The 8,752-nt window shown below is 45.9% G+C and overlaps 1 long non-coding RNA gene across 3 annotated transcripts; it reads left to right on the forward strand.

Moving 5' to 3' along the window:
• The first annotated feature begins 239 nt into the window (after positions 1-239).
• Positions 240-8,492, forward strand: LOC104912599. 3 transcript variants are annotated; one of them, XR_002118336.1, is made up of 6 exons: positions 240-605; positions 4,944-5,085; positions 5,383-5,500; positions 5,624-5,937; positions 6,066-6,202; positions 6,774-8,492. It is a non-coding gene; the product is annotated as an uncharacterized LOC104912599 (long non-coding RNA). The 3 variants fall into 3 exon arrangements; XR_794773.2 differs by lacking the exon at positions 6,066-6,202 and having other exon boundaries at positions 252-605; XR_002118337.1 differs by lacking the exon at positions 6,066-6,202 and having other exon boundaries at positions 260-605; positions 5,844-5,937.
• Positions 8,493-8,752: the final 260 nt, after the last annotated feature.

An 8,752-nucleotide genomic window follows, 5' to 3' on the forward strand; every position in this document is an offset into this window, starting at 1 on the left:
AATTTGCATTGGCTAGGAACAGAAATAAAATGAGAAAGATCTTCTGTTTTAGTACAATAATAGTAATAATCCTAGACATTAATGAGCTGCCCTCTGTCTTCCAGTTTCTATATGCAGTAAATTACCTCTATAGACTTAATCTGATGTGAATGAGCAAGGCACCAGTTAAATCATGTTTTCCTGAGCCCTCGCATACTGCTCAGACTTTGATTTAATACAAAGTAAGGTTTGAGCTTGCTAATACATTTTACTGAGTGGGAGGAAGGAGAAGGTGGAGCTGAAAATGAGGCCAGAGAGTTAAAATCTGCAGAGAAGGGGATGGAGGCCCTGAGACTGCTGGGTGCAAGGGTGGTGGTCTAGGACTGCCCTGGTGGTGTCCATGCCACTGGCCAGCTTTGTGTGTGTATGGGAACTGTTGAGTCTGATTGAGCACCTGGGGAAAGTACCTGGGGGCACAGCTGAAGGCAATGCAGCTGTGTGAGTGGAAGTGGTGGAACCTCTCTTAGACCTCATTTAAGGGCTGACTGCTGCTAGGGAAGGATCTCTCTCTGGAAATCCCTCCTTGGTGGAGCTTTTCCCTGCAAACCTGAATTCTTCTGATACAGGTGAGTAATCTTCTGCCTTTCTTTTACCTTTCTACTGTGCTGGTCCTTCTATCATCACACCTTTGTTGTAGCACCTTTGCCATTGTATTGATCTGTCCAATTGCTACACCAGGGGACTGTTCGACAGCTAAAGTTTTTGGTGTATCTGCATGATGTGAAGGATCAGAAAACCACTATCAGGGCTGCTGGTCACCATCCCCATATGACCTGTAAACGTGCTGGGATCTGAAATACATTTTTTTTAAGTATGTTTCTGCTCTCGTAATTTGTGGTGGCTTTCTGCTATTTAGACTTCTCATCCTTTTTTAAGGCAAAATATCTTCAGATATGCCTATGGTGGGTTTCCAGCATGTTTCCCCCGTGCCTTCAGCAATTCTGTGCATGTTGACTCCCTGAGGTCACCACTACAGATGCCACACCAGTGCAGTCAACACAGGAAGACCAACGTTTCTTGAAACATTACTCAGGGCCCCAGCATAATTATAACAATTACAGAGTCAGGCCCTGAGCTGTGCTTTCTGACGCACACATCTGCCACGTGGGCTTCACTGCGTGTGCAGATCCTGTCGTTAATAATGGAAGATGCCCCAATCTCTCCAGGGGCAATAGTCTTTGCTACAGGCAAGGTACTAAATCACACTTGAAGTTTCTAGGCCAAAATGTTTTACCTTTATTTTAGAGGAATAAAGTTCCAAACAAGTGTGAGGTAAATTTCCAGGCCTGATTAGTCTGGATCACCTGGTAATATGGAGAAAGGGGAGCAGCCTTGTGGGAGGTGGAAGCAGGATCATCCTGTAGAGATGGCATAGAAATGACTAGATGGAATTAGTTTTTAAAAAAAAAAAAAAAAGTCTTGAAGAGCACTCAAGAATTTTGCATGCCACCACACTCCAATGCAGAGTTAACTCTTTCTATATCTGTTCAACCTACTAGCAGCATTTTTTTGAAGGTACCAGCAATTTCTCTGCTCATGGGCCCTGCCAACCTTCAGTTTTACAAGCACCATAGGCTTTTGAGCCAGGAGAAGGCAGAAGGCCAATTTTAATTAGTGGTATTTTGCAAGCCTAGGTTGGCCAGTACCTGTTAAGCAACCTCTGCTGCCTCAGTTAATCCCTATCACAGTTGCAGAAGATTGAAGCTCCTCCAGAAGGTGACTTGAGGGGACTCTGACATTCAGGCCCATATGTCTTTCCCAGTTAGGTGTCCCCTTGTCTCCCTCTTTCTTCTATACGTTTATCCAGAGGACCATGGGTGTAGCTGCAGTGTGCACGCTGTAGGGTGCATCTCAGAAGCATCTTCACTCCTCCCAGACTTGAGCACCTGCGATGGAGAGGGCCCATCAGGTCCCACTTTTGAGCTGTTTTACCCACCTCCTTCTGCCACACAGATGTCCTCAGATCTGGTGACACAGCAAAATCCTCTTTCCGTGTGGGATGGCAGGTTGGGAAGCTGATCTGGATGCGACTTATGCATGCTGGGGACTTCTCTGAAATTGTTGCACTTGTGAATGTGGGTACAGAACAGGCTGTATAGAGTCAGGGCTCCCTCCTGGGCTGTGAAGAATGGCAACAACAAACATTAATAGCTTCTCCTGAATGAGCGAGTGTGAATGCTCAGAAGCCCAATTAGTCTGTGACTTCTACAGAGGCTTCCCACAGAGGAGGACAAAAACATGGAGCAGGGCTGAATGGGATAGAGGACAAGAAAAGAACAAAAATTAATGTTCTGCAGCCAAGCGAGCCCCTTATTTGAGTCCCTGTGAGGCCCAGGAGTCTGTGAACCTGCAGGACTTTTGTGAAGGAGTCTGAGTCAGCTTGGTGGAGGTCCTGGCAGAAAGCCGAGGTGCAGAAGGAGCACACCAGCAGGTTGTCCTTCCTTTGGAAGGCAATGGAGAAGGCACTATGGCAAAGTGCTGCATGGGCTCCAAGGGATCAGCCCTTCTCATCTCACCTGGGCCTTGAGTGTGGGCTGCTGGAAAGACAGGGACAGCGTCTGGGACACCATAGCATGTGTGGAAATGAAGGAGAAACTTGAGCAGGAGGCACTGAAGGAAAACCACTGGGCTGCTGACCTTGTGCTCAGGCTGTTTGGGTGGGGGCTCAAACCACGCTAATGGTTTCCAGCACCACTGCCCAGAGCAGTGCTGCTCAAACCTATCCTCTGATTTCTTACGGAGACCTTTGAAGTGCTTGGTGGTGTACTGAGGAAGGTTCTTGGATCCCAAAGCAAGAAGCAAAGCCTGTTGGTGTATGGGATATACTCCCTCTGTCATTCCAGCTATGTCATTCCCAGGGGCCTGGTGTGATTGAGGCCCTCCTTGCCTGTGGGGTTAGCCCGTCCTCTTCCACTCATCCCCATCCTCGAGGATAAAAGGCCCTTGCTGAATAGGAAAGAAAAAAAAAAAAACAAGCCTCATGTCACTGATAGTTTTAAAATTATAATGGAAACCTTCCGTCAGTGGTGACACAATTACCTGCCCATTTTCCTGCTCCACCTCATTAAAAGGAAAATGTTACAATTAAGGTACGGGCGGGAGGAACAGATTAATGTTCTGTTTCTAATGTATTGATGAATTGGCACTTAGTCAAGGGGTTTAAAAATATTAAACCCTCACAAAAGCCATCCCAGAAGGGAGTGTTCTCTGCTGAGGGGCACTTCTTAGTGTGAACTGTTGGCTATCCATTCATGTTAAAGGTATGCAGTGGGAGTGGGATTTGCTTAGATTTGTCTGCTGGTGTTCCAAAGGGTGGCCACGTGCTCCACGGAAGATCTTCTCTAGGTGTTTCCCTTCACATAAAATCAAATTCTTTTTTGGTTTGTTTGGTGCACTGTAGATATAATTGGACATCAGCTGTTGTTATTCTTGCTTTTCAATCCCTTTTCTTTCCTTTTGGCATGTCTTTGTTAGGCATGGCTTTGTTCTACCGCATGCAAAATTGCTTCTTTTAATCCTGTCTTCATACCAGATCCTTGCTGCATGAAGAGGGTACTGAGCTGGCAGAGGCGTGAGCTGGGCCATTGCCAGTCCCCAGCCCCAGATCCCATTTGCCTTTGGGAACATCCTGGCCATCCATGGGAGCCACCCTGAGGAGCAGCATGCGCCTACAGTGCACAGCCTGCAGCTGTAAAGCTGTTCCAAAGGGGGCGTGAAAATCTATACCCAGATTCTACAACCCAATTCCAACATTTTCTAACTCAATTTCGGAGCCTTTTTGTGGTCTTAAGCTGAGACTTGGGGCCCACCATGCCCACATTTGCTACACCGCCAGCAAGTCTCAGCCCTCCTATAATGAAAATGTCACTAATGATAAATATTTATAGGGATGCTTATCTTTATATTTACTACCTTGACCTTTATCTATTTGGATTTTATTTTAAATTTTATGCTGCTTGCCATTGCCTCTTCCCAGCCGTGTGGTGCCGCGGAGCAAGAAGCTCTGCAACGGCTCTGAGATCGCTGCTGCATTATAAATACGTGCATAGTACATACAATTACAGAACTTTAATGTCTGGTATAATTACTGTCTGCAGTTTGCATTAATGCTCAGGGTGATATAGTGAAGCAAGGCGCTCAGACACTGCGAGATGCACGTCCCGAGGGGCAAAGGAAAATCATTGCTCGCGATCCTGCGATTAATTATTGTGCCTTGCGTGGAGAGGCTGAGATTCTTCCCAAGCACTTCTTGCACCCACGGTTGATTGAAATGCCTACGCAGGAACGACACTGCTGCGCATAGCCTGCAGGCAGGGCTGTGCTTTATAAGCAAGTAAAGGTCCTCAATTTTATTCTAGTAGTGTTGCGAGGGAAAATTGAGGAAAACAGCAGGAATGAGGAGGAGAACATGAGTCGATGCATCTTAAAAAGTGATGTGTGTTCACTTGCAGGAGGCTTCCCCCATGCATCACCTGGCCCAGAACCCAGGAGGGTGTGCCAGGAGATGCTGGGGGCTCGCTCTGCTCCAGAGTTTATTATTGTTAAACTTAATTAATCACTTAACTGAATGGAATTATTGAATTATTGATGGAGTTCAGCAGATCCACGGGGGCAACTGGATCAGAGCATCAGGGATGCTCCAGGCTGAGCTGCACAGGGCACCAACCTGTCACAGCTCCATGGGATTTTTGAACTGGATGCCAGTGTTGCTGCCCACCACAAGAAATGGGCTGAAAACTAAAGGACTTGCTCATCTGCAGCTTGTCCTTGCTACCAGCGTGGGTGTTAGAGCAGTGCAGGTGCATATACGTGTGATGGTAGGGAAACCAACCACCTCAAATCACCCCCAACAAAAAAAAAAAAAGAAAAACTCGCTAGGTCAGCCCTTATTTTTTTGGTCACAGTGGCATCAGATGTGAACCAATCACAGCAATTGAGTGGGTTCTGCACATCAGGGACTGAGAGCTGATGGGAAGAAGGAGGGAGAGGAACCCTGGAAAATTCTGTGTTGTAGAAGGACAAGGATGGATGACAGGCTGCCTCCAGGTAAGGAGACATCCCAGTGCCCGTGCTGGGAGGACTGAGGAGCAGATTTAGCCAAGGAACCCAACAGCCATCAAGGAACAGAGCAGTTCCTATGGCCATGTGGAGAAGTGAATTCCCAAGGGACTGGTGTCTGGAAGCCACGGTTGAGTCCCATAGATGATTTTCTTCTGAGGAAGGGGGGGAAAAAAATTGAAGAAATAAGATAATTGGGTTGATTGGGCTTTGCTGAAAATCTAGAAAAGAAAAAAGGGAAGAGAAAATGCTGAGACAGCTCCTTTCCGTGTCTTTGAACTTTAGGCTTTGAAAAGAGGTGCGGAAAAGCTTAAGGAATTAACGAGGACTACTGGGAAATCACTCACGAGAAACTTTCAGTGCTCTCAACTCAGGAAAGAAATAGGAAGAAAATCCTTTATATGTATGTATACATGCATATATACTCTTGGATACACACGTAGCTGAGAGCATGATCCCTTCGGCCTGCCATTCATTTTCATCTCTGATGTTTTCATGCTGCATTAATGATGGGTGTTGTTGACAGGGTGGCTGGAAGGGTGAAAGCTGCATTTCCCCATGCCAGGGGCTGCGGAGGAGGCAGAGGCAGATACCTGGGGCTCCCTGGCAGCGCTTGTTGAAGATCAGCCTTGATCAGAATAGGTCTTCTCACAGGAAATATCAACTTTTTGTCAAAAAAGCCTGAAGATAAATATTCTTGGATGAAATCCTATAAAAAGCTCAGACTGACAAACTATTTTTTTCAGGCACTTCTTTTTCTCCCAACAAGAATATATCTGTCAAGAGAAACAGATGTTCTCTATGAAAAATCTTCTTTAATTACAAGTCTGTCAGAAGGAGGTGAGTATTAGTTTTTTATTTTTCCTTTCCTCTCCACTGAGCCCATTGAAGTGCATGCAGTCGGCCAAGGTTTAAAGGCATGGCTCCTTCCAGAGTACAATAGTTAAATAATTTTCTCTGTTGAGCAGGAGCAAAGCCACCAGCCAAAACACAGTGACAAACCCACAACTGGCAGCTGAAAGCTCCCTCCAGAGTGTAGGACATCTGCACGTCACACCAAATGTTGCATAATAAAATAAGAATGTCTGAAATCTTACACTTCCAGGTGATTGTTGAAAGCTTGTATTATTTTTTTTTGCTCGTTCTCTCCATGCAACCAGTAAATGCTTTAGGAAATACATGTGGGCACTTGCTATCAGCCCTCAATTTGAAGCCACCCTGTTCTCCAGGGACCTTCAGACAATGGCAATGGGATGTAAATATTAGAAGAGGTTTCTCTGGTGTTGTGTTGTCCCAGTGTTGGCAGAATTTGTTATCCAGGAGAAAAAAAGTTCTGCTGGAAATAGGAGCAGGACCACGAGGTTGATATTTCTTTATTTCTCAGTTCCAGAAATTGGCTACTAAGTGGCTGAGTGGTAGGATGAAAATAATCAATAGTTCTTGTCCACTAATGAATGATTTTCCAGCAGTTGCCAGTGTAAATAGGTTTCATTAAAACAGCAAATCCTCCCAAACAAGAAAATTAATGAGAGCTTATGAAACCTATGAAATTGCATGGGTCTGACAGTGATGACAAATCTCAACTATTGTTATTTTTGGTAAACAGATTTTCTTTTCAATTTTCAGCCTTGTCACTTAAATAATAACACTGAGCAAATCCATTGTTTCTTTCCCAGAAATCTTCAAGTGTCTCAAGCCTCAAATGTGTGAATGGTTTCAGCCCCAGGCAGGAAATTGCCCCTTTCCTGAGCAGCTCCTGTGCCCTTCTTCAGCTCTTGTCACGTCATCCCTGCCGCTGCACCAATAAACTGGGAATCTCTGGAGTTTAGTTTTCAGATGAGCCTGCTTCAAATCAATGGAGCTGCTGCTTTTTGTGACTCCTGGGAATAAGATGGTATGGAAACGACCCACAGCCATGCTCAAATAAGAAAACTAAAAGAATTATTGGTTTTGGTCAACCTGGAACGTGGCTCTTTTTGCCCTGATGTTTTGCTAGAGGAAAGTGAAACTCTTCATTTACAGATTCAAAAGAATCCCAAAGGCACTCTGTCAGACATCTCCCAACGTGCTCTCTCAGTTATTGCTGGATGGATCACAAGTTCTCCAGGGAGCAATGAAGATGTTTTTGTGGGTTGCAAAACCCAGGTCAAAACTCAAAGGCTGAAAATACTCAATTCCAATGTCTGCTTCTTGCTTCCAGAGGAGATATCTGCTCTTTGCCATTGTCTTCTTCATGTTTGTCTTCCCCATCTTCATCTTTGTCTTTGTTTTCCTTCTCCTTTTTTCTCTCCTTCCTTTTCCTCCTTCCTCCAGCTTCTAAATCCCCACCTCCCCTTGACCTGCCCTCCTTTCCTGCTCCCCATCATACACTGCATGCTGAATGCAGGAGGCTCTCAAAAGCAAGAGCAGGCTTGGGACACTCTTACCCACAACAGCAGCGGTGAACAGAACCCAGGTTTTCAGCCAGGAAATTGCACTGGTAATCTCCTTTGAGGGAGGCACTCCCATTTTTCATGATGGTTGGCCCTTATGGGATATGGATGAAAAGAGAAAGCATTTCATTTGCTCTTTGAAAACTGGAGCTATAGATCAAGGCCCTGCTCATTCCCCTGAAGACTAGAAATGGGATTTTTGCAAGAATTGAGGCTATCCTCTCTGAAAACTAAAACAGTTATCTACACTTTCATCGAGAGGTCAGCAGTAGAGACTTTTCTCAAACAGCTGGATAAATCCAGGCTGTTAGTGCCTCTCCTTCCCACTCTCCTCTGTTATTGCTTTTCATTACATGAAGGGTGAGGAACAAGCAAATACCTCTGCTTCTCAGCTTTGCCCTTGCCTGTTTGTACAAAGCAGCCAAATATTTCCTTCTGACACTCAGGACCCATGTACCTCTGGTGTCTGTGATTTTTCCCTTAGCTGCCATGGCCTGGATGCAGATGCCCAGGGCTGCTTAATCCTAGCAGATGGCATAGAAATGTTATTTTCTGGACATGGGCGCTCCTCTATGGGTGCCACGGGACCAGGGCATCCTTTGTCTCTTGGACCCAGCGTGATCTCCTGTGACATTGGGCAGGAGGGTTTGCGGAATCACGCTGCATCCTGCATCCCTGAGCCTTGCAGCCATAAATCCTTTGCCTCTGCCACAACTGTGATTGAGCCTGCCTGGCTTAATTCATTCCTCCAGAGCCCACACAGTTATGCCTGCTCAAGGAGCAGCACTTGGGATGAAATCTTTTCCTCTTGAGAGTGCTGCAAGAAAAGCAAGGCAGGATCCATGAGCTGCCAGCATCCCTGTGTAGGCAGTGCCTTTCCTTGGCCACTTCTTTGCCGTGCTCTCATCCTTCCTGACCTCTCCCTTTTCTCTCTGCTTCATTTCTGCCTATCTCTATTCCTATTCAGGTTCCTCGTGAGGTGCTGGAGCTGATTGCAATGGTGATCCAGCAAATCACAGTAGTGATGCTGATGATGGAATAACTCCTTGGGGTTCCGTGCAGTTGCTGTGCGGGCGCTGAGTTTCAGACAGCAGAAAAGGAGCAGGAAAATCTGGTATTTGTGTGCATCAACCGGAGCTTTCTTCCCCACCTCGGGGAGATGGGTTTTGGAGCCCTAGCAGTCTGCCCACACTATGGACATAGCCAAATACCCCCAATTCCTT

Source organism: Meleagris gallopavo, chromosome 11 (assembly GCF_000146605.3).
Source record: "Meleagris gallopavo isolate NT-WF06-2002-E0010 breed Aviagen turkey brand Nicholas breeding stock chromosome 11, Turkey_5.1, whole genome shotgun sequence".
Lineage (NCBI taxonomy): Eukaryota > Metazoa > Chordata > Aves > Galliformes > Phasianidae > Meleagris > Meleagris gallopavo.